The sequence below is a fragment of the Eleutherodactylus coqui genome, chromosome 7 (genome assembly GCF_035609145.1).
Source record: "Eleutherodactylus coqui strain aEleCoq1 chromosome 7, aEleCoq1.hap1, whole genome shotgun sequence".
NCBI lineage: Eukaryota > Metazoa > Chordata > Amphibia > Anura > Eleutherodactylidae > Eleutherodactylus > Eleutherodactylus coqui.
In genome coordinates, this window is record NC_089843.1 from 45,320,164 (window position 1) to 45,347,505 (window position 27,342).

The window sequence follows — 27,342 nt, forward strand, 5'->3', positions numbered from 1 at the left end:
ATTTACAGTGTCCTTCTATGTGCCCCCACACAGTGAAAGTGTCCTTCTATGTGTCCTCCTCAGTGATAGTGTCCTCCTATGTGCCCCCTCAGTGATAGTGTCCTTCTATGTGCCCCCACACAGTGATAGTGTCCTTCTATGTGTCCTCCTCAGTGATAGTGTCCTCCTATGTGCCCCCACACAGTGATAGTATCCTCCTATGTGCCCCCACACAGTGATAGTGTCCTCCTATGTGCTCCCACACAGTGATAGTGTCCTTCTATGTGCCCCCACACAGTGATAGTGTCCTTCTATGTGTCCCCACACAGTGATAGTGTCCTTCTATGTGTCCCCACGCAGTGATAGTGTCCTCCTATGTGCCCCCATTAGTGATAGTGTCCTGCTATGTGCCCCCACACAGTGATAGTGTCCTTCTATGTGTCCCCCTCATTTACAGTGTCCTTCTATGTGCCCCCACACAGTGAAAGTGTCCTTCTATGTGTCCTCCTCAGTGATAGTGTCCTCCTATGTGCCCCCTCAGTGATAGTGTCCTTCTATGTGCCCCCACACAGTGATAGTGTCCTTCTATGTGTCCTCCTCAGTGATAGTGTCCTCCTATGTGCCCCCACACAGTGATAGTGTCCTTCTATGTGTCCCCACACAGTGATTATACAGACACAGAGGGTTAATATATAATTGTCCCTGGTCTGCTGACTGTCCGTATGATCTCTGGAGCTGGAGAGATCAGGGGAAGCAAATTGCTTCTCAGAATCACAGTTATTGTCTCTTTATAACAACTTCATTCAGTGAGCAGAAGATCAGATATAAGAGCTCTAATAAGGAGAGAACTCTTTCTATGGTGGGATTCTGCCTGATCACTTTCTATGTCCTCCTTGTTTAGTACATTCCTGGGAGGAGAATATAATTAGTGTATAATATATCATGTATTACCCATCACACAATATATAACACTACGCTGTATATAGGACCTGCTCTATCCTGTGCCTTACAATTATGTATTGTAGATATAATTACAGAAATAGAGAAAAGAATGGAAAAATTAGAGAGTCAATAAAACTAAGTAAATTCTAGTGTTACACTTGAATGAGACTGCGCTGCTCTCAGGTCATGTGACTAATGAGAGTGACATCACATTCCTGAGAACACAGTTGAGGATAGGTATAATCTGGAGCAACGCTATTGTGGTGTATGCTGCTGCAGCTATACTGAAACCATGGAGGTGGGAAGAGATGATGTAACAATACAGAGGTGCTTCACAACCAGATGGACGTCCTACTAGATGTAGACATGCAGAGACACAGAATGAGAGACTGAGAAAGCTGGAGTATGGGGCCACCTACCTATAAGGAAAGCAGCAGTGGAGAAGAGCAATCCAACATCTTGTTTTATTGTGTAAACCAAAATGCATGAAGGCAAAACAGGCCCCTTCAGTAACACTGGAACATGTACTATGGGGCGCATGGGTACGGAAAATAAAAAGGGGAGGAATGGAAGGATATAGATAAAGCAAAAAAGTAAGAAAATAGCAAAATTGAACAGTCATGTATGCAGTTACATAAAATGAAAGCTGATCAAATAAATGCCAATGAATACAAATAAATCCTATGAATCTTAAAGGCTTGAAAATCCCATACATGGTGATAAAATGTGATCAGACTCATGAGAGGGCAAAATACTGAGTATTACAGTTGGGCAGGGAGTAGAGATGAGCGAACATACTCGCTTAGGGCGATTTCGCAATCGAGCATTGCTTTTTTCGAGTAACTGCCTACTCGGACGAAAAGATTCAGGGGGCGCCGAGGGTGAGCGGGGGGGGGTGACAGAGGGGAGTGGGGGGGGGAAGAGAGAGAGCTCCCCCCTGTTCCCCACTGCTACCCCCTGCTCCACCACGCCGCCCCCGCCCCCCGGCGCCCCCAGAATCTTTTCACCCGAGTAGGCAGTTACTCGAAAAAAGTGATGCTCGATTGCGAAATCGCCCTAAACCAGTACGTTCTCTCAACTCTAGTAGGGAGTATTAACAGCCATTAAGAGAAACAAGAGGTGATGATGTAAAATCCGTAAATACATTGAGACACTCATATGAAAACACATGACATATGGCCGAGGTGTTCTATGGAATCATGTCTATAGCTGACAATGCTTCCACTAGAATATTGCTAATAAGAATAGAATCTATTTCTGGTAGATATGGTGCGACTAAATGGAACCACTAGAGGGAGCAAGAGTCACATCAAAGGAACAGCGCTGAGAGGTAATTCAGCAGGAGATGTACAGGACCGCATGTGAACGGTAAAGCAAACTCACCAGCTGGGGGATAAGCAGTTGTTTGGTTGTACAAAGGGAAGACAAGTGTGAGGCACCTGAAAACAAAGGAAAGTGAAGGAGCGCCAAGTATGGGGAGGAGCCTATATAGTATAATTGGCACTAGGACAACTGTAACTAGTGCATGCACAGGCTGCAGTTATGTCACAGACTCACATGCACGAGCCAGAGTCTGCTACCTGTTAGAATCCAAGTCACCCACACATGCGCTAGTTGTGATTGTTCCTGGGGAGCAGAGAGTATTATGGGTCTCCAGGCATTAACCCCTTAGTGACATGGCTTACTTCGGACCTAAGAACATGACGATTTTTCGTGGATTTTCATCTCCACTTTTCAAAATCCATAACTTTATTATTTTTCTGTTGACATGGCTTTGTGTTTAGGGTGGTGAGCTGTCATTTTTAATTGTACCATTTTTGGGGCACTTATAATGTATTGCATAACTTCTGTTTTTGTGTGTGTGTGTGGGGGGGGGGGGGGGTGAGTGTTAAGCAGCAGAAATGACATAACATATTGTATCTGCAAGTTGGTAAAAGTGGTACAATACAGTGAAAAAATTAAATTTACGACTATTATTTATTTTGTTTTTTCCCCACTTTTGCACAATAAAAATCTTTTTTTAGATATTTTTATTTTTCGCATCACTCTGTTCATAGCTCCATAACTGCTTTCTTTTTCTATCGACGAAGCTGTGTGACGGATTGTTTTTACAGGGACAACCTGTATTTTTATTGGTACCATTTTGGGGTGCATGTGGCTTTATTTGAGGATTTTTATTGCATTTTTAAGAGGTGAAATGAACAATAAAAGCAATTTGGCTTTTTAAACGTTTTTATATTAAAAGTTCAGAATAAAAAAAAGGATGTTCAATTCATTGTGCATGTCCTACATTTTTTTTCATTTTTTTATGTCCCTGTGGCGGACTTCAACCTGTTGACTTATGATCGCTATAATAATACATTTCTTATGTAGAGTCGATGACATCATAGAGGGAGCTCCACCCCTCTGAGAACCCTTTACATGCTGCGATCAATATCTCACAGATCCCCGCTGTTGCAGTGAGAGACTGTCAGCCACCGCCAGCTCCGGCTGCAGATGTTGTTGGCTCACCGTCATCCATAGGATGTAAGCTCACGTCCTGAAGAGGGAACTGCTTCCCAGCCAAGACGTAGTTTTATATACTGGGGAGGGATTAAATAAAATGGATTTCTTATTAACACTTTATCACTGGAGTTTATGTCATGGACACCGTATCATGAAAAAATGTTTTATTATATGTGAGTGGTTACCTTGAGTTATGAAGCTGCATCGGGTTTAAGACTACAATTCCCATGCCAACATTCATTTAAGACCTCCTGATATTTATTTTGTAACCGGCCTCTACCACCAGACATTCCTCATGGGGACGTGTCCCTCCCAGTAATACATACTGGATGTGGCTTCACTATCCCTCATACACAAGCATGGCTTCACACCTGGTTGGTCTCTCCTTCTACAGCTCACAAGGATCTGATATGCTGCTCCCATATCCCTGCACCCCCAACTTGTTTTTATCATGTTAGCACTTTTAGAGTGAACACACAATTAGGCACACGGCCCCCTCATAGACCTCTGAGGCCGCCATTCACATTTACATTATTTTACATGGACTTATGGTCTGCGTGAGAAGACTCGTGGCACGTCTTATTCCTGTCTGTTTCATGGATGAGATATAGAACACGCTCAGGCATATTAGTCTGCAGAGTCCATATATGTCAGACAACATGTGTGTCCATGTGGTAACCAAGGTGAGTTACTCCTAAATCTCTCAGGCACAATTCGCATTACAGCTAGTGTCACCTAATGTAACAGTAACAGCAGTAAAACGCATCATAGTGTAACCGGTCGCGGGTGGTGGTGTGACCCAGCTTCTGGATGGCATGATGAAGAAAGATGGAGGCAGAGGCAATACTTTATTTTAAATATAGCTTTACTTAACAGAACTTGCATCACTCCATGGGAGGTTACAGCCATTTTAAACTTTGCATAATTAATCGTAAATTAGCAAAAACCTCCACATGTCACTCTCAGTACTCCACACAGGTGGGATCAATGCACTATAGATGCAAGGTACACTCTTGGGAAGCGACTTTAATACCATCAATATTATCCCCCATATCCATATCACTCTATAATAACTGTACTCCATATTTGCAGCATGTCATCCTCCCGCCTAATGCCCTAGGTGTTAGAGCATGTCAATAAATTCCGTTGCTCCCCATAACTGTGGCCTCACACACCGTAGGAGCAAATCAACATTTCACATTACAGCATTACTGTGTCACGTACACTATTGTCGTGGTTCGCGGCGGTGCTACCCTGAAGTGTCCCGTCCGTTGTCACATTTGCCTTATAAATCCCTACATGTCCCATTGCTCACTTACTGCACATAGCATCACTCACTAACTAACATAACCCTCATCATGTACACATCATAACGCCCATCATGTTACAGTCCCTGGAGGGATATTCCTTCAGTCTAAGCTTGTTTGCCTGTCATGACGACTCTCCGCAATGTGCGCACACTTAGGGCTCTTGCACACTTGTGTTTTTTTCTTGCACATTTTTTTCACGCGATATCGCTGCTTTTTTTTTAACGCAATTGTCAATGGGACTTTCTGATGTTAAAACGCATCGCACAAAAATCTGAAAGCACAAACTTGTGATTTTTGTGCCATGTATTTTAAGCATTAGAAAGTCCCATTGACATTTGCGTTAAAAAAACGCAGCAATATCGCGTGAAAAAAAAGCACAGGAAAAACTAAGTGTGCAAGAGCCCTAAGTGTCGTGTCAGACCAGTTTTGCATTATTCCTGCAGCCTTCTTCATTCCGTTGCTGTGGTGATGTCATCGTCTTCGGAGACCGAGTCCCCAGCGGGAAGGGAGACTCCCTGTCACCATGTCCAGCCCCGGGTCACTGAGCTCCCTCTCTTGTGCGCTGCTCCAGTGCCGCTAGTACCACTAGTAACAGCTGCCTCCATGTCAGCTCTGCTATATCGGGCCCCCTCCTCACTGCTGATGCTGCTCTCTGGTCCGCAGTCTCTCTCCTCTACCTGCACTCGGGGTCTGGAGTTGTGATGCAGCTCCAGACCCTTTTATAATGCGTCCTGTGATGCCAAACGTTCTTCCTTGCTTGGGAGTTGGGGCTGACCTTCTGAGCAGTGATGTGCTAGTTGCGTCCCCCCTCACAACAGCACTGGGGGGTGAGCCCACAGTACAGCTTTGAGGAGGCTAAGCCAAAATGGCCTTCCTGTAGGGCTTGAATTTTCCTGCTTCTTTTCCCGGCCATGAATCTGGTTGATTCAGAAAAGCCCGTTGCGCAGCATTACTGTGCTCTTCAAGCTGGTGCTGGTAAGAGGTGTCTCCTCGATCTCCCCGCTCCCCCTCGGGGCCAAGTACCGGTGCAGATGGGGTGCCGCATCAGTGTAATTAAGGATGCGGAGCACCACCCTAACAACAGGAAGACGAAACACGTGATAGAACTTTTCACATCTGCATAAGAGCCTCCGCTGCAGATTACGTCACATTTTCCTCTTGCAGCACTAAAAGTTACAAATAATCCTGCAGGTTGTTGTGGCTTCTGTTACAAATGGAGACAACAAGACGGATGTGAGCAGAAGCAAAACCACTGAACGCCCCATCAGTTCTCTCTTTATAGCTGGATGAAGCTTCATTATAGAGACATAATGGTGAATGAGGAAGGAGGTTTTTGTACGGCTCTGTATCACTGTGTGAAAGGGAAGCTAGAACGCTGATAACAGTAATAATGTGCTATATCGTCTGCTGTCACTCCTGTGATTGTTAACTTGTAGTTTGTGTAAGGAGATCCAGCGCTAACACCAGAGAACCGGTCTGGGACTCCTGTATATCGGTTGGTTGCACCATAGATAAGAAGCTTTGGTGGTTGTCCTGGTTTCTTTTGATACCAGGCTATAGCATTCCCTGTGCCAGTACTGGATGTACATGAGAAGGTGACTGTATCTCCGGGGGACACAGAGATATAATCTGGAGATACAGTCATTGTAATCTCTCCACAGGATCCTGAGGATTAGAAGAGACATAGTCATTAGTGATAAATGGCGGATCTATTCCTACAAATCCTGATCTGATGATTGATCCCGCCGTATAGATTTCTCTACACACAATCATGGAATGATCCTAATCTCTCACCCTGAATAGAAATGAAGATCACAGCCAGCAGATAACTGCGAGAAACCATCTTGGTGTTTCTGGACTGTCAGATACAAACTATAAGATGAGACTGTACAATGAGATCTATATAGAGAGTGACGGGGGAGGTTCCAGGAGACCCCAGAGACTGTATGGAAATACTGGGGACATGGAAATTCTGTGGTTACGATGTGTGATGTGACTTCTAGAATGCAGAAATGAAGATTATTTGGCAGATAGCAGCTGACAGCTGAGGATGACGTTACATCAGAGGTGCAGTTAGGTCTTCCTGCACCCAGGGAATAGATAGAGTTTAGCATTTCCCCTTTCAGACAAATTAATGTAACATAACTCTTTTTTCCCTACATTGGGGCATCTGGATTGGGACATCTGAGGATAAAACCTCGCAGTGCGGCTTCTGGGCAGTTGTGTTACAAATGTCTGCTGAACAACATGTCAGCATAGCTTGCAGACTGATTATTGGTGTGCGGTTTTGCAGGTAACGCCACTGTTTATCTACTACATTGTGCAGCCATCTGATCAGTTGGAAACTGCAGCAGCCGTATGTCAGCACGGGTCTTGACTGCACTGTGAACATACTTACTCTAAGGGGTATAGCTAAAGGTTCACTGACTGGTGCAAAAATTAAGTTTGACCCCCTTTGCTCTTCTTTTTATTGCTGCTGGTGATGTTCTATCTGTAACTGTCTGCTGCATCGCTGGGTATGGTAGGCTATTCACGTGCAGTAAATTTCAATGAAAATTCACATCAGAAATCCATGGAGTTGCTGCACATTTCTGACATAGATTTTCATTTTTTAGAAACACAGATCTTGGAATTTGTAATTGCCTTTGTGCTTTTGGTTAAACTCCTGTTCACACAATCAGATACTGTGCCTCGGCCCAATGCAGTATCAACAGCCACAAAACTGGAACTAGCTTTATGTGTAATTGATTGGGTCCCAATGTCCATTTGGAAGGGTTAAGCGTGAAAACGAGGGTTCCCCAGATTCTACAACCTTAGATAGCCTACAGCCAAACATACTTGTGGCAAGAGAGCGTAATATCTTCCACTGACTTTCCCTCCAGGAACAGGTTTGGATCTCTAATACTCTGAGGAGACACATCACACAGTTATCTGGGGTGAGCCTCGGACTAGCCCAGGTGGACGCACACAAGAGCCCCAGCCTCCTACATGGACATTCTCCTCCCTCGACTACATTCTTTTACTCCTCTACTTGACTCTGCCCCCCGCTTTTATAACCACTAATCATTACACACCAAGATGGTTAGGGAGACAGACTCACAGACTACACCAGGTTTGGTGACACCGACATAAGGAAATGACATTACATAAACACATGAGCATACAACTGCACAAAGACAACTCACATGGGGTAGACTAGCGCACCTTGAAGGGACTCTAACTCTGGGCCACTGCATCCTCCTATATGCCTCCACAGTAATGGTGCCCTCCCATGTATCTCCAAGAGTGATAGTATTCTCTTATGTGCCCCTACACAGTGATAGTGTCTGTGTAACAATCTGGTACAGATTCAGAGCCTCTTGTAACCCGAGTGGACAGATAGCATGGTCAGTAAAACCAGGGGTTGGTAACAGGAAAGTATCAGTTGCAGTACAAATGAGCAGGCAGGTAGCGTAGTCAGAGGGAGGCCAGAGGTAGGTAATGGGTAAGTATCAGTTCACGGTGTGGAGGAGCAGGCAGGTGGTGGAACTTGACTACTGCCTGGGAGGTCAATAATCATGCAGGGAGGAAGTGGCAGGCCCAGGCTTTTATAGGATGTCCAATCTGTGAGAACAGGGTGAGACCAAACAGGAAACTGGATCAGGAGCAGAAACCAATGACAAGGTCATGCAGGGAGCTACTCAACGGCTGGTAAGGCCAGCAGGTAGAGCGGCTGCCTGGAACACAGGAGCTGAGTTTGAGTCCTGAAACTATTTTGAATCTCAACAAATTTATACGTAAGCTTATGGTTAACATTTTTTTTTTCTAAAAAATGAAATTCTATTTTTCAAGTTGGAGATAAAACCACTGAACCTAAGACAGAAGGCAATGAATATACAGGTCTTAATCCAACAGATATACCCTTTTTGTCAGCCCAATAAAAGCATGATGTGGCTGACAACAGAGGGAAACAGAAAGTAAGCTTATCTAGTCAGCCCAGCATGGGCCGAGATGGCTGATAACAGAGAGCAATAGAATGCATATTTACTAAGTCAGCCTAATGACAGCCTAGAATGGCTGACAACAGTGAGCAATAGAATGCATGCTCATCTAGTCAGCCCAGCAACAGTTTGAAACAGCTGATAACAGAGAGAAATAAAATATATACTCACCTAGTTAGTCCAGCAATAGATACAAATAGCTTATAATAAAGAGCAACAGTGTGAAAGGGCTGATAATAGAGAGCAACAGAATGTATACTTATTTATTCAGACAAACAATGGCCTGAAAGAGCTGACAAGAGGAAGCAATAGAGTATACATTCATCTAGTTAGCCCAGCAATGGGCAGAAATAAAATGTTTTTATTGGTTGAAGCTGTTCTCCATCTTTTCTTTCTCTGGAATTTAACTATAGCCGCTAGCCGACGGCACTTTGAGGATTCAGCTCCCATTGCATCTTCCTAAAACTACCAAGACCCTACGGAAGAGGTGAGCCCATATATTTTCATTTTTAATTTTATTACCTTTGAGTCCTGAAGTCTGCAAATCTGCCCTCAGAGTGATAATCTCCTTCTTTGCGCCCACCACATTAATAGTGTCTTCTACGGTGATGGTGTCTTATGTACCCCAAAGAGTTATAATATCTTCCTCCACAATTATCCAATATACTGTTGTGGATGACCTTTGGGGGTCCACGGCGTAATCAATAGGAATGTTTGCATCCTTCCAAATTAATGTTATGAGACTGTGCGCACAGCCTGAAGCAATCACACAAGTGGGTTCCTGCCACTGATTCACAAGGGTTCCTGTCACTGACACAAGCTCAGTATATGAAAACCTCCTCTTTCTGCTTTATTTGTGGGCGCGTAGCCTCTTTTATAAAGTTTAACATATCTGCCCTTTTGGGCATGCCAAAGATTACATAGATACAACTATTGTTTGATTATTGGATAAGCATCTTGAGATTCTTCCTTCATCCGGTCATCTGTTATTGCCCGTCAACGAGATGAGTGGGTTGTCTTGGGCACCACGTGTAGATTTTGCGTATATCCACTACAATACAAGGTTTTCAGCAGCATTCAGTAAACCCCATACAGGTAGGACCCACATAAATGCTGACAGAGGAAGAGGACATCGAGACATTGGAGGAAGTTCAGTTTTACATCATCTAGATCTAATTCTACCGACGACTCTGTAAATATGGGGGAGTCGAGCAGCTCTTTTTTAGGACAGAAATCCATGCTCAGAGGAAAGAGGAAGGAAGGGCCGGATACAAACAGTGGAGAGGTGGCAGAAACACAGGAGATCCAGGAAGAAACCATTCCCAAATAACGACGAGACCCACAAGTGGGTTCCTGCCACTGATTCACAAGAGATTGCAAAAATAGACTTGGTGGTAAATATATCGTCAAGAACTCTTTCTGACCGTGAGATTAATATTCTGGCTAAGGGACTTCCCTTCTGTCCTTTAAATCACTTGAATTGGTTTGAATTAGACCTCAACCTGAAACGATTTTTTTTTTAATCTGCGACTGAAAGGTTTCTATTTGGGTCATGGAGATAAGTTGGCAGTTCCTGGTGCGTAGTCTGACACCTGTGATGACTTTTCCTTGGTTGGTGTCGGACTGCGCAACAAAAGCCAGTTTGTACCCCCTATCTCTAATCCTGTGATTGAAAGATATATTGATCTAGTACAAAGAGATATACAGAAATTGAGGTCTGATGTTGGTAAAGGAAGCCCCCTTTGCAATATAACCTGACGGCTGCTGAGAACAGAGCATTTAAACATCTTGCTGAGGATAAAACAATAGTCATAAGGCCGGCAGATAAAAGGGGAGCAGTGGTGATAATGAATAGTACTTACTATTGTGAAGAAGCTATGAGCCAATTATCTGAAGAGGATGTCTATGAATTATTGACTAATAACCCTATAAGTAGATATCAAGTTGAACTTAGGGTACTATTAATTGATGCTCTAAATGATGGAACCATTGATGGAGGTCTATTGAGATCCTTGAATATGGAGTTTCCGGTTGTACCAGCATTTTATATGCTCCCCAAGAACCATAAGGATATTAATAGGCCACCAGGGAGACCCATAGTCTCGGGCTGTGGGTCTCTCTTTAGTAATTGTGTGCGATTTCTAGATAAAGACCTGAGACCTTTTTCAGAAGGAGCAGTGTGCTATATTAAAGACTAGCTGATATACCCGGCTTCGTCCGAGTTAATTTGGTACTGGTGTTTATCTGGTGTTCACACGGAAAATCTTATGAAGTGGTTACTTTAGAGATACCGAGGAAAAACATATGTTCACCATTTTGCATAGTTCTCTGTGTTACCCAGGAAACACCACAGGAGGTAACCATGCAACGTTTCCTTTATAAAAATGACATCAGGAAGTGAGAGAATTAGATTCCATACGTAAAATTTGGACGCTAATTCTTTTGCACTTAGAATTGAATAATCGAGTTTGGACCCATTAACTTTTCCAATTTATGACATAATCAATGCTTGTGCCAAATTTCATGTTTCTATGACACCAAGAAGTGAGAGAATTAGATTCCATGCGTAAAATTTGGACGCTAGTTCTTTTGCGCTAGAATTGAATAATTGAGTTGGGACCCATTAACGTTTCCTATGTATGACATAATAATCAATGGCCGTGCTAAATTTCAAGTAAGAAAATTAGATTACGTACTTAAAATTTGGACGCTAATTCTTTTGCACATAGAATTGAATAATCGAGTTGGGACCCATTAACTTTTCCAATGTATGACACAATCAATGCCCGTGCCAAATTTCAAGTTTCAATGACACCGGGAAGTGAGAGAATTAGATTCCGTACGTAAAATTTGCACGCTAATTCTTTGGCGCTTAGAATTGAATAATCGAGTTGGGACCCATTAACTTTTCCTATTTATGACATTATCAATGCTCATGCCAAATTTCGTGTTTCTATGACATCGGGAAGTGAGAGAATTAGATCCCGTACATAAAATTTGGATGCTAATTCTTTTGCGCTTGAATTGAATAATCGAGTTGGGACCCATTAGGTTTTCCTATTTATGGCATAATCAATGTGTTTGCCAAATTTCATGTTTCTACGACATCGGGAAGTTGGAGAATTAAATTCTGTACGCAAAATGTGAACGCTAATTCTTTTGCGCTAAGAATTGAATAGTCGAGTTGGGACCCATTAGCTTTTCCTATTTATGACATAATCAATGCTCGTGCCAAATTTCACGTTTCTATGACACCGGAAAGTGAGAAAATTACATCCGTACGTAAATTTGGACGCTAATTCTTTTGCGCATAGAATTGAATAATGGAGTTGGGACCCATTAGCTTTTCCTATTTATGACATAATCACTGTTCATGCCAAATCTCACGTTTCTATGACACCGGAAAGTGAGAGAATTAGATTCCGTACGCAAAATTTGAACGCTAATTCTTTTGCACTTAGAATTGAATAATCGAGTTGGGACCCACTAACTTTTCCAATTTATGACATAATTAGAGATGAGCGAACACGTTCGGCTCCGCCCCTTTTTCGCCCGAACACCGAACTTTGCGAACACTTCAGTGTTCGGGCGAAAAAGTTCGGGGGCCGCCGTGGCAGCGCGGGGGGGTGCGGCGGGGAGTGGGGGGGAGAGGGAGAGAGAGAGGGCTCCCCCCTGTTCCCCGCTACTGCCGCCCGCGCCGCCGCGCATCTCCCCGCCCCCCGGCGGCACCCGGACACTTACGCGCGAACACTGCAGTGTTCGGCAAAGCCGGTGTCCGGGTGCGGATGTGTCCGTAACGGACACGTTCGCTCATCCCTAGACATAATCAATGCCCGTGCCAAATTTCAAGTTTCTATGACATCGGGAAGTGAGAGAATTAGATTTTGCACATAGAATGTGGATGCTAATTATTTTGCGCTTAGAATTGAACAATCGAGGTGGGACCCATTAACTTTTCCTATTTATGACATAATCAACGCCGTTCCAAATTTCCTGTTTCAATGACACCAAGAAGTGAGAGATTTAGATTATGTATGTAAAATTTTGACGCTAATTCTTTTGCGCTAGAATTAAATAATCGAGTTGAGACCCATTACCTTTTCCTATTTATGATATAATGAATGCTAATGGCAAATTTCATGTTTCTACGACAATGGAAAGTGAGAGAATTAGACTCCGTACGTAAAAGTTGGACGCTAACTCTTTTGTGCTTAGAATCAAGTTGGGACCCATTAACTTTTCCTATTCATGACATAATCAATGCTCATACCAAATTTCACGTTTATATGACATCGGGAAGTGAGAGAATTAGATTACTACGTAAAATTTAGACGCTAATTCTTTTGCGCTTAGAATTGAATAATCAAATTGGGACCCATTAACTTTTCCTGTGTATGACATAACCAATGCCCGTGCCAAATTTCAAGTTTCTATGACACCTGGAAGTGAAAGAATTAAATTCCGTACATAAAATTTGGATGCTAATTCTTTTGCACTTAGAACTGAATAATCGAGTTGGGACCCATTAGCTTTTCCTATTTATGACATTATCAATGCTCATGCCAAATTTCATGTTTCTACGAGATCGGGAAGTGAGAGAATTAGATCCCGTACGTAAAATTTGGACGCTATTTTTTTTGCGCACAGAATTGAATAATCGAGTTGGGACCCATTAGCTTTTCCTATTTATGTCATATTCAATGCTCGTGCCAAATTTCACGTTTCTATAACACCGGAAAGTGGGAAAATTACATTTTGTACGTAAAATTTGGACGCTAACTATTTTGCGCATAGAATTGAATAATCGAGTTGGGACCCATTAGCTTTTCCTCTTTATTACATAATCAATGCTCGTGCCAAATTTCGAGTTTCTATGACACCGGGAAGTGAGAGAATTAGATTCCGTACGTAAATTTGGACGCTAATTCTTTTGCGCATAGATTGAATAATCGAGTTGGGACCTATGAACTTTTCCTATTTATGACATAATCAATGCTCGTGCCAAATTTTAAGTTTCTATGACATTGGGAAGTGAGAGATTTAGATTATGTACATAAAATTTCGACGCCAATTCTTTTGCACTAGAATTGAATAATCGAGTTGGGACCCAATTTATTTTCCTATTTTGGAGATAATCTTTGCTTGTGCCAACTTTTATGTTTCTACAACATCGGGAAGTTAGAGAACTTTTGGCGAGTCAGTCAGTGAGTCAGTCAGTTAGTGAGTAAGTCAGAGAGGGCTTTCGTCTTTATATATATAGATACAAGCGATTTTCTTCAGAAGATCAAGGGTATGGAATTATCAGGGACAGTTCTTTTAGCGTCCCTTGATGTGACAGCGCTTTTCACCTCTATAACACATGAGAAGGGGTTGGGAGCAGTTAATCATTTTTTGGAGAGCTTTGACCTATCTGTGGGTTGCCCTGGCTTTGTCCTGTTGCTGCTGGAGTACATCCTCTCAAACAATTATTTTATGTTTGGGGGAGGTACTATTGGCAGCAGCAGGGCACTGCCATGGGTTTGAACAGGGCACCATCTTATGCCAATGTGTACATGCGCAATTTTGAGGACGAATACGAGTATGCATCCAGTTACTGACATCAAGTGAGATGCTGGTATCGTTACATCGATGACATATTTATCATATGGTCGGGCACTGAACCTGAGCTCAGACAGTTTCAGACGTATCTCAATTCTGTATATGACGAACTTAAATTTACGATCTCTTGCTCGGATGATCGGATACAATTTCTGGATGTCCTGGTGTTTCTCACGGCTAATAAACTTACTACTGATTTGTACAAAAAACCCACAAATAGGAACTGGCTGCTTCTCTTTGATAGCTTACACTCTTTGATAGCTTACATCCTAGGAAAACTATTGAGTCCTTCCCATGGAGCCAATTACTTCGGGTGAGGCAAATTAATGATGACCATACGGTTGATAGACGTCTTGATAAAGTCAGCAGATGATTTTTAGCAAAGGGATTTTTAGCAACCCTGAAAGACTGCTGGCCCGTACAGTCTGTAGGGTTAAAGAGATAGCAGGTGATGATCTCCTTGTGGAGAAACCTGTGAAAGCTAAGACGAAAAGAATTCCATTCTCATGTACATACAGTCAGAAAATTGGTGCTATAATAAGAAAACACTGGTCCTTACTATCTAGATGCTGTGGTGAGGTTGAAGCATTCTCGGAACCACCTTTATGTGCCTACAGGAGAATCCCCATTTTTAGGGACAAACTTGTTCACTCTTTGGTGACTCCTAGTAGTGGTTTGACTCAGCGCACACTTGCACATACCCAGCAGGGAAATCTTCCCTGTCTTGGGTGTGCATGTTGTGGCAATATGTAGAAAGGTGATTCGTTTCGCCACCCGCTAACTGGGAGAAAATACCCCATTAAAGGAAGATTCACCTGTTCATCTACACATGTAGTGTACCTGATTACATGTCCTCCAGATTGGCTTATGTTGGACAGACTAGTAATGAGATTCGGGTTTGCATCCCCAATCATAAGAGTATGGTCAGGACACAGAAAAAAGATCTACCTATATCCAAGCACTTTATCGAGGCTAAACATACGATTCAAAGTCTTTGATCAGGTTCTACCATTGCCGAGGGGAGGTGATGGGCTGAAAAAGCTACTGAGGAGAAAACTCTTCTGGATTTTTGAGCTCAATACGATGGTACCTAAAGGGTTAAATGTAGAATACCACTTTATGCCACATCTGTGAGATCTGCTATTTGGATAGGGAATATGATATATATCGATCTCTCTCTTGCACTTTTTGACGCATATTGACTCTTTTATGGTAAAACAGATTTTTAATCTTGCTTGTTTTGTTTTAGGTATCTATGTGTTATTTCATTGCGGCTTCGTCCCATGTGTGGTCTGCATGGCAACCGCCGGGCATCTCGGATCCTCAGTATTTTTTGCAGTCTGGCACTTATCTAAATGTATATCTATTAGAGATGAGCGCCAAAATGCTCGGGTGCTCGTTACTCGGGACGAACTTTTCGCGTTGCTCGAGGGTTCGTTTCGAGTAACGAACCCCATTGAAGTCAATGGGCGACCGGAGCATTTTTGTATTTCGCCGATGCTCGCTAAGGTTTTCATTTGTGAAAATCTGGGCAATTCAAGAAAGTGATGGGAACGACACAGCAACGGATAGGGCAGGCGAGGGGCTACATGTTGGGCTGCATCTCAAGTTCCCAGGTCCCACTATTAAGCCACAATAGCGGCAAGAGTGGGCCCCCCCCCCACAACTGTTAGCATAAAGATCGTTCTCCTCTGCCATAGCTGTAACAGCTGTGACAGAGAAGAACAATGTTTGCCCATTGAATTCAATGGAGCCAGCAATACAGCAGGTTCCACTGAAAGCAATGGGATGCCGGCGATCGCGGGATGAATTGTCGGGAAGGGCTTAAATATATAAGCCCTTCCCTGCAATTCATCCAGAAATGTGTTACAATAAAAATATATACCGGCGTATAAGGCGACGGGGCATATAAGACGACCCCCCAACTGTCACCTTATACGCCGGGAATACAACGGAGCAAAGAATAAAAATCATTACTCACTTCACCGGGCTTTCTGTGGTGCTGCTGCAGGCTGTCGCTCCCTCCTGGTCCCTGGCAGAGCATTGCTTTCTGGACGCAGTGGTTGAAATCCCCGCCTCCAGAAACACACGTGCCTTCAGCCAATCACAGCCATTCAATGACATCATTGTCATTGGCTGTGATTGGCTGAAGGCACGTGTGTTTCTGGAGGCGGGGATTTAAAGCCCTTCGTAGAGAAAGCAATGCTCTGCCGGGGACCAGGAGGGAGCGACAGCCTGCAGGAGCGCCGCAGAACGCCCGGTGAAGTGAGTAATGATTTTTATTCTTTGCTCCACTGTATTCCCGGTGTATAAGGTGACAGTTGGGGGGTCGTCTTATACGCCCTGTCGCCTTATACGCCGGTATATATTTTTATTGTAACACATTTCTGGATGAATTGCAGGGAAAGGCTTATATATTTAAGCCCTTCCCGACAATTCATCCCGCGATCGCCGGCAGCCCATTGCTTTCAGTGGAACCTGCTGTATTGCCGGCTCCATTGACTTCAATGGGCAAACATCGTTCTTCTCTGCCACAGCTGTTACAGCTGTGGCAGAGAAGAATGATTTGTCTTCTATATGTTCTCAATGGGGTCGGCGCTGCTGCCGCCGGCCCCACTGAGGGCATATAGAGAAGAGAACAGGAATCGCAGATCGCACATAGGTGCGATCTGCGATTTCTATGGCCTAAGAAGCACCGTTGGGGTTCTTGAAGCCTAAAATAACTCCTAACGGTCTCCCTATAGCAGCAGCACTTTCCCTGATTTATGTCAGAAGGCATCTGTGGCGAGCCGCGGGAGGGCAGATTTTAATACTCGGGTGACACCTAATCTCGCCAGCCACTCACTGCAGGGGGGTGGTATAGGGCTTGAACGTTGCAGGGGGAAGTTGTAATGCCTTCCCTGTCTTTCTATTGGCCAGAAAAGTGCGCAAATTTCTCAGGGAAGAAAATGAAAGTAACCCGAACATCACGTGGTACTTGTTACGAGTAACGAGCATCTCGAACACCCTAATACTCGAACGAGTATCAAGCTCGGACGAGTATGCTCGCTCATCTCTAATATTTATCTATTATCTCTATTTGAAAGTGGCACTTATATCCAAGCTTGAATAATGTGGGGCTGTTACTATGATTGGTTTAACTGCAATAAAACTACATTTATTAGATATTGAATTTTTATGACAAGTCTCATGCTCCGTGTTTGTTTTATTGGGGTTAAATTTGTATATTTATTGAGTCCCCGATATACCTACTTATATGTATGTGATATGCAATTATGGATGTTACCCATGGGACAGTAAGGATCCCAGTCGCATCAATTTCATATACATGTAACATTGATAATGCCCTTAGATGCCATCTGGTAGCTGTGACTGATGTCCTCAGCGCATGCGCTGTGAAATGCAGGCTATTCCCATTCAGTCCGTAGTCCCACGATAGCTGTTTGTTCTCTGCATACGCAGTGGGATCCGGCAGTGAGATACGGAAGCAGAGATGACAGGGGATGCCATGTAGCTACACAGGTGATGTAGAGCAGTGGTCCCCAACCTTTTTGGCACCAGGGACCGGCTTCAAGCAAGACCATCTTTACAAGGCCCGGCAGGGTTGGGTGGGACATGGGCGGGGCTTTGGTTATATGGGGCGGGGTTAGGAAGGAGGTTGGAGTTTAGTGCATTCTTATTTAATTATGACATTTAGAATGTCCTGGCAGTACACACATAGGGCAGCATATAATTTCCCCCCCCCCCAGTAATAGACAGCCCCCACCCCTCAGTAATAGACAGCCCCTCCCCCAGTAATAAGCAGCCCCCCCAGTAATAAGTAGCCCCCACCCCCAGTAATAAGCAGTCCCTGTTAGGATTAGCAGCATCTGCACTTGCTGCTGCATGTCTGGGATCTGCACTCGCTGCCTTTTGCCTAGGTCTGGCTGCTGGCAGACTCCCCGCCCCAATCAGCTGCTGGGGCGGGAGTGCTGACAGCATTTAAACGTGCCTGTTTCTCTCTAGCTTTGCCAGTGTTAGATTTGGATTTCCTGCTACACCAGCGTACTGCATACTTCTGACCCCTGCCTCCTGTTACTGACCTTCTGCCTTTGGACCTGACGTTGCCTTTGCCTGACCCTCTTGTACCGCGTACCCTCTTGTTGCTGACCCGGATTGTCTGACTCTCCTTGCTGTTTGTTCCAGTGCCTGTCTGTTCGTTAGTTCCCGTGTCCCCCTTCCTTAGTGAGTGTAGGGACCGTCGCCCAGTTGTCGCCCTGGGGCTTAGCCCAGGGGGGCAAGTAGGAAGGGACAGGTGTTGCGGGTATTTTCAGGGATCTCCAGTTTCCCGGACCCCGAGCCCTGACAGTAACACTGGCCGAACGGAAGTCGGATCCCTACATCCGACCAGCAACCTTGAAACCCGCTATGGAGGCTGTGGTGGCCTTAGCCAACCAGGTACAGATTCTGACGGACCTGGTCCAGGACCTGACTGCTCGCCTGCAGCATCAGGAGCAGCGAGGGGCTTCTAATATGATGCAGCTCCCTGCCACTCCTGGTACGGTTTCTGAACCCCGAGCAACACCTCCTGACTTCTTTTCCGGTGAGAGGTCAGTTTTTTGTGTTCAGAGAAGGCTGCAAGCTTTATTTTGACCTCCGACCCCACACCTCTGGCACAGAGTACCAGAAAGTGGGTTTCGTGATAACTCGCCTGAGGGGAGAACCCCAAAATTGGGCCTTCTCCTTACCAGCTGACTCCCCCACCCGACAGTCACTAGACGCCTTTTTTGCTGCTTTGGGCCAGCTGTATGACGAACCCGACCGTGCTGCCTACGCTGTCGCCAAACTGTTGTCCTTGCGACAGGGTCAGAAGGTGGCAGAAGATTATTGCTCCCAATTCAGACAGCACTGCACTGAGTCGGGGTGGAACGACTCAGCCCTCAAGGACTTGTTCTTGACTGGTCTATCTGAAGACCTAAAGGAGCTGCTGGTGGCCCAGCCGGAGCCTGGTACCCTGGAACAAGCAATGTCGTTAGCCATCCGAGCCGACCGGCGCCTGAGGGCCAGACTATCTGCTCGGCCCAGTCTGATCCATCCGGCCTTCCCGGCCACTTCTGCGGCAAGACCGACAACCTCACCTCCCCCCGCTGAACCCATGGAACTGGGGACGATGTCACCTAAACAGCGAAGGGAATATCGGTTAAAGAAGAACCTTTGTTTCTATTGCGGAGAGCCTGGTCATCGCATCGCTACCTGCGGGAAAAGACCTCGGCAGGAGAAACTTCCGCTCCTAGGCAGTTGTCAAGAGGACTGTCTAGGGGCTCAGGTACCCCCTGTTGTGTCTAAAATGTTCTTGCCCTGCGTTTTGAAGCTCCGTTCCTTCTCTCGTGCAGGACAAGCCTTTGTTGATTCTGGGGCAGCAGCAAACTTTGTGAACTTTGATTTTGTGGCTCAGATTTTTGGTTCCTTGCTACGTTTAGATCCTCCTATTCAGATTGCAGGGGTAGACTCCACTCCCTTGCATGCCGGCCTCGTCAATCTCGTTACCCCAGAGTTGACATTCACCATTGGAGCCCAGCATACTGAGACTTGCACCTTCCTCGTTATGAAAGACTTGTCGGTGGACATAGTCTTAGGGCTCCCTTGGTTAAGGGAACACAATCCCATTATTAATTGGAACACGCTGGAGCTGGTTAAGTGGGGGTCCCACTGTACTAATCACATGAATCCAGTGCATCTGGATACTTCTGTTTTGGAGGGGGTCGAGTTACCAGACTATATTGATGAGTTTTCAGATGTTTTCTCCAAACAACTCTTTGAAGGATTGCCTCCTCTTAGAGAATTTGATTGTGAAATTGATCTGATCCCAGGTGTTAAACTCCCAAAGGGTCAGATCTACAACGTAACTGTTCCTGAGAGAGAGTCCAGGAAGGACTATATTCAGGACAGTTTGACAAAGGGATATATCACTACACCATGTGATATTCAGATAGATCTCGTTAAGGTGAAGGCTATCACGGAATGGACTCAGCCAGGTACCCTAAAAGCCCTGCAGCGCTTCCTGGGGTTTTCTGAGTATTATCGTAAGTTCATTAAGAACTTCTCCGTGGTGGCTAAGCCTTTAACGGATCTCACCGGAAAGGGGGCGGATGTGAGTAATTGGTCGCCAGATGCACTTGCGGCCTTCACCACCCTGAAGGCTGCTCTCTCTTCAGCGCCCGTCCTCAACCAACCTGATCTATCCAGTCCGTTCGTGGTGGAGGTAGACGCCTCCGAGTTTGGAGTAGGAGCGGTACTGTCCCAAGGTACCTCCACACTCACAAACCTTAGGCCTTGTGCCTACTTTTCCAGAAAATTCTCCTCTACAGAGCGTAATTACGACGTAGGTAACCGGGAGTTACTAGCTATTAAATGGGCTTTTGAGGAATGGAGGCACGTCCTGCAAGGTGCCCTCCATCAAATCACTGTACTTACTGACCACAAAAGCCTCATGTATCTAGACTCCGCCAAGAGGTTGAATGCTCGACAAGCCCGCTGGGCCGGGTTCTTTTCACGGTTCAATTTTGCAGTGACTTACAGAACTGGCTCAAAGAATGTTAAAGCAGATGCCTTGTCTAGGAGTTTTTGTACCCCGGAACCTGCAGAATCCACTGAATTTGCATTCAATATTCATGACAATTCGTCTTCCCAAGTTTCGCCGTTTCTCTGTAATTATGGTTTCCATCCTTGATTTGCACTCTCTACGCCTCCTGTTTCGAACACTCCACCCGCTAATACTGCTATTGATGAACTGTGCACAGTTTGGGCCCAGGTTCATAAGAACCTTCAGGGTTCCCAGGAGAAGGTACTTAGGCAGTCTAATAAGAAACGCACTATCACTGCACCTTTTTTGGTTGGGGAGCAAGTTTTATTGTCTTCTAAGAATTTGAGACGGAAGGTTCCGTCTTTAAAACTTGCACCGCGGTTTATTGGTCCTTTTTCTATTTTGCAGGTTATTAACCCACTGGTTTATAGATTGTCTCTTCCGGGCTCTTGGAAGATTCATAATGTTTTTCATAAAAGCTTGCTAAAAAGATATGTGACTCCAGTTTTGCCCACCCGTGACCCGCCCTCTCCTACGCTGGTGCAAGGAGAATTTGAGGTGGAAAGTACTGTTGACCCCAGGCGGGTTCGGCGCTCTATACAGTATCTGGTCCACTGGAGAGGGTTTGGCCCTGATGGACGGACTTGGGTTGCTGCCAGAGATGTTCATGCCCCACGTCCGGTCCGATTATTCCACAGGGCCCTCCCTCTTAAGCCAGCTCTGGGTCTTGGGGGTCCAGTGTCCCCCCGTAGAAGGGGGGGTACTGTTAGGATTAGCAGCATCTGCACTTGCTGCTGCATGTCTGGGATCTGCACTCGCTGCCTTTTGCCTAGGTCTGGCTGCTGGCAGACTCCCCGCCCCAATCAGCTGCTGGGGCGGGAGTTCTGACAGCATTTAAAAGTGCCTGTTTCTCTCTAGCTTTGCCAGTGTTAGATTTGGATTTCCTGCTACACCAGCGTACTGCATACTTCTGACCCCTGCCTCCTGTTACTGACCTTCTGCCTTTGGACCTGACGTTGCCTTTGCCTGACCCTCTTGTACCGCGTACCCTCTTGTCGCTGACCCGGATTGTCTGACTCTCCTTGCTGTTGTTTGTTCCAGTGCCTGTCTGTTCGTTAGTTCCCGTGTCCCCCTTCCTTAGTAAGTGTAGGGACCGTCGCCCAGTTGTCGCCCTGGGGCTTAGCCCAGGGGGGCAAGTAGGAAGGGACAGGGGTTGCGGGTATTTTCAGGGATCTCCAGTTTCCCGGACCCCGAGCCCTGACAGTCCCCACCCCGAGTAATAAGCAGCCCCACCCCCGTAATAGGCAGGTCCCCCCCAGTAATAGGCAGGTCCCCCCCAGTAATAGGCAGGTCCCCCCCAGTAATAGGCAGGCCCCCCCCAGTAATAGGCAGCCCCCTACGCCAGTAATAGGCAGCCCCTTCCCCTGTAATAAGTAGCCCTCCCCAGTAATAAGTAGCCCTCCCCAGTAATAAGCAGCCCCCCCCAGTAATAAGCAGGTCCCTTCCAGTAATAAGCAGCCCCCCCTGTAATAAGCAGGTTCCACCCCCAGTAATAGGCAGCCCCTTCCCCTCTAATAAGTCGCCCCCCCCAGTAATAGGCAGCCCCTTCCCCTGTAATAAGTAGCCCCCCCCCCCCCCCCGTAATAGGCAGGTCCCCCCCCGTAATAGGCAGGTCCCCCCCAGTAATAGACAGCTCCTCCCCAGTAATAGGCACCCCCCCCCCCCAGTAATAGGCAGCTCCTTCGCCTGTAATAAGTAACCCCCACCCCCCCACCAGTAATAAGCAGCCCCCCCCCCAGTAAGCAATCCCCCCAGTAATAAGCAGGTCCCCTCCAGTAATAAGCAGCCCCCCCCCAGTAATAAGCAGCCCCCCCTGTAATAAGCAGCTCCTTCCCCCGTAATAAGTAGCCCCCACCCCCCAGTAATAAGCAGCCCCCCCAGTAATAAGCAGCCCCTTCCCCTGTAATAAGTAGCCCCCACCCCCACCCCAGTAATAAGCAGGTCCCCCCAGTAATAAGCAGGTCCCCCCAGTAATAGGCAGCCCCCCCAGTAATAAGCAGCCCCCCAACCCATATACTTACCTCCTCCCTGCTGTCAGCGTTGCTCCCTCTCTGTTTGCCCTGAAGTCAGTGTGCAGCCCGGAATGCTTCCTCCCCGAGTCCTCTTCTGCGGAACTAATGAGCAGGGGACTCGGGGAGGAGAATCCTGGCTGCACACAGAGGTCAGTGTGCACTGGGATCAGCGCGATTACCAGCGGGGAGCTGCAGGGCCCCCACTGGTAATCGCTTCAGTGGTGAGCGGCGTCGGCACGCCGCGGGCCACATAACACAAGGCAGCGGGCCTTGTGTTTAGAGCAAAAGTTCCCAGCGGTGCCGCGGACCGGCGCTAACCACCTAACGGCCTGGCCCCGGTCCGCGGCCCGGTGGTTGGGGACCCCTGATGTAGAGGATGGAGCCACTCCTGAGACGCACCTGTGATGTATGTAGTTAATGTGAGTTTCTATTGGTTGTCGGTTTTTGTAATTTGCTTTTTATATGTGGGCTGTTTGTATTGGAGGGAGGCTTGAGAAAGATCACATGGCATGATCGAAACGTCGCTGTATATCTATATGGAGGAATAAAAGACTTTCATTTACTCCTGTTTGGCACTCATATATGCTGCTGTGGATATTCTTCTGGACACATTCCTCCACAATTATAGTGTAAGTGCCGTCTTATGTGACCAATCCATAGTGAGAGCATCCTGCTATGTGCCCTCACAGTAATGGCGCCCTTTTATGTGCCTCCCAGAATTATAGTGTCCTCCTATTTACCCCTACACAGTGACAGTGTCTGCCTATGTGCTCTCAGGGTGATAGTAGCCCCCCACATTATTAGTGTCTTCCTATGTGACAACACAGTGACGGTGTCCTCCTACATGCCCCCCACAGCTATAGTGTCTTCCTACATATGGCCTGTGTTCACTGCACAGTGATAGTATCCTCCTATGTGACCCCACAGTGAAGGTGGACGGTTAATGAGGACGATTAAGTGTAAACTTCTCCTCTATTTTGTTAAATAGCCAGCATTGGGAAATGTATTTCGGGGCAAAACCCCCTTCATCATTTCAGCTGGATAGAATGCTAAGACAGACCTGAGGGGCGTGAGGTTCCAACTGTCAAGGGAAACACCGGGGTGCCAGTGAGAAATGTAGTGATTGGGCCTGGAGAAGCAGAATCTGGAAGGATATCGATGAAGTAAAAGAACTAAAGAAAAGAACAAAATTGAGGAGCCATGCGTGCAGTTACAGAAAATGAAATAAAATCAGGTCAAATAAATACCAATGAATTCAAATAAACATTATGAATGTTAAAGGCTTGAAAATCCCACACATCGTGGTAAAAGGTGATCACAGTTATTAAAGGGTCAGTAGGTACAAAATGCTGAATATGAGAGTTGGTTAGGGGGTATTAAATAGTAATAAAAGCAAAATGCATTTCTGTTAGATAGGGTGTGACTAAATGGAACCACTAGAGGGGCAGGAGTCACATCAAATGAACTGCGCTGAGAAGTAATTCAGGAGGAGATGTACTGGATTACCTGTGAATGCTAACTCACTGGCTCGGGCATGAGCAGTTGTATACTGGGCAATGGCAGATTATAATAGGGGTGATAGGGGTTGCAACCTCTGGCCTGGCCTGGCCTGTCCAATGTGCTGCTATTATAATCCAGACTGTTAAATGTTGTATAAACATCAGATGTTTGTGCTGTTAGCAGATTTTTATTATCACACCTTTATACTGTTTTGGAGCACAGAGGGGGCTCTAGTACTAGGCAACTGAGGATCTTGTTACTAATTGGGGCACACTGGAGGACAAATTGCTATTTGGGGTCACTATTACTAATTTGGCTTACAGAGGGGTTCACCATTACTAAGTGGGGCACAGACAGGGTTCTATTATTAATTGGGGGTCACAGAGGGTCAAATTACTAAGTGAGATCACTGAGGTTGTAACTATTACTAAGAGGGGCACATTGTTACTGCGGGGAGCACTGGAAAGTTGATTATTGGTTAAAGCAGGGTGGGAGTGAGAAGGATACATATATATCCTTGTAGGTAGAAAAGAAAACACTGGAATATATACATTTATATAGATATAGTTATGTGCCTTTCTTTTTATATGTATACTAACTTTATTCTCATATGTACTAACTCTATGAAAAACTTAATACTTCGCCTTATATCAGATATGCCAAGATGCTTTGCAAGGCAAACAGAGAAAGAATGTCCAAAGAAACTAGATGAAGGATGAAGGTTAAAGTGAAGGAGAAAAGAGATATGGAGAATGCATGCTTAGCCGCTTTCTTAGAATTGAGTGGGTGATTCTTTGCACTGGAGTTAATTAAATACGTGATTTTCTGTACATAAGCCAGAGACCAAGTATGCCTTATCAAGATGAAGACCGTTCAACTATGCATCAGAACTTTCACTGTCTCAGGCCGGAAATCCGGACTTTCCATATATGGTTATGCGGTGAATTTGAGCCAATGAGCCCATCACCCATTCCTAGTGATGAGACCAAAGGGTATAAGATCCCATGTAATCTGTAATAAAGTGCGCAGTCATGTCCCCGTGTGAGGAGCTATACCAGACCTCCGTGTGGTGTTTTCTTCTTTACCGCTGGCAGCGGGACATATGGGTGGGCCTGACTGGTGCTGTACGCAGAATTTCCCTGACAGGAGAGTGTGCAGAGGTGAGCCGTGTCTTGAAGAAATCTCAATGGTGGACCTGCGCCCAGAGGAAAGAAAACCAAATACGAATGACTCCAACAGAGATGACATCACCTGTGTTCACTGGAGGTAACTGCGCTCAGGGCGCCTTCATACTGCTGATAAAATCTCACAATTGTCATGTGACGCAAGAGTGAGTGAAAGCGCAGAATTATGAAAACAACGACTTTCAATAGTTTCCTTCACATTTGCAAGATTTTCGCTCATGCGATGTTGCGAGAAAAAATAAATTGCGGCATGTTCTTTTTGTCTGCGTTTTGCATTTTTAAAAAATCTCCCATGTTTTCCTATGGAGCCTCCTTGTTATCGCATCGCAAAGCATGAACTTGCATTTTTTTTGCAATGCAATCTATTTTTAACATTAGGACGTTCTATTGACTCTTGCTGCAAAATCGCATGAAAAAACGAGCAAGAAAATCGCAAGTGGCAGTGATGTTTCTGCGAGAAAACGCTTTTGCCGCGGCGATTGCAAATAAAGGAGCCCTTAGGGTACATTCAAACATAGTGTAAGTTGGTGCGCATAAATTCTTAATCAAAGGCCGTGCCAAAATGCATGTGTGCCAGCGGACATGGGGGAAAAAACTTATCTTGAACTCCTGCTTTCTCGGAACCACGGCACGTCCGCAGTGTCAGCTGCGGGTGTGCCGCAGGACGAACAGCTTCCGTTGACCTCAATGGAAGTGGTCCTCGTGGGATCCATAGAAAAATGGAGAATGCTGCGGTTTTCTCCCATAGCCTGCAATTCGCACGGCGGGGAAAAATGGCATCTGCATGCTTTTAAATAGTTTGCAGATGCTAACGCATCTCTATGGGCGGCTTTGATTTGCTGATCTCCTGCGTGGGTTCCGCAAATCAAAGCCACAAATAGACATTGGGCCTTAAGCTGCAATGGGGAAACAAGCGTGAAGCACCTGAAAACAGAAGAGAGGGAAGGAGTGCCAGGCACAGGGGCAACTGTAACCAGCCCAGGCTGCAGTTAGCTCACAGAATACCCCATACGTGCCAGCTGCTGCTGCCGGTCCGGATCCTACTCACCCACACATGCACTACTTGGGATTATCCCTGGTGAACAAAGAGTTTTATGGGCATCCAGGCATAAACCTCTTATTGACATGGCATATTTTTTTTTTAATGTAAATTCTTTATTTATGACACTTGCGGTGGTTACAGAAAGGAAACTAGGGAGTTGGGGTACGGGTGTAACAGCACACCAAAATTCTCACATTATCAAAATTATAAATGGCACTTGTAATCTCAGTAAGTTAAAGAAGAAAGAGTGAGCTAAGGATATCAGGGGTAAAGGGTGGGGGGTATGAGCATAGAAGGGGTGGGGGGTTGGGGCTCTGCTTAGTGATCCATAATCAAAGTGATACAATAAATGCGTTGCGCTGTAGAGATGAGCATGGAAACCAAATATGTGATAGTGTACTTTCTGCTTTAAGACATCTCCAACAGATCAGGGGATATTTTAGATTGATTTTATGGAGAAGTTCTGGGGTTTTGTACCATCTGGAGATAATTTTATAATTTCCTGGTATCTTGTTGATGTTGAGTGAAAATGTTTTAAGATGGTCCTAATTTTATCTTGTGAGTACAATGTCAAGAGCTCTTTACCAACGGGTGATATATATGAGGGATCTTCATTATTGTGTGCGTGTATGGCATAGTTTGGAAATAAGTCTCCTAAAGGGATAACC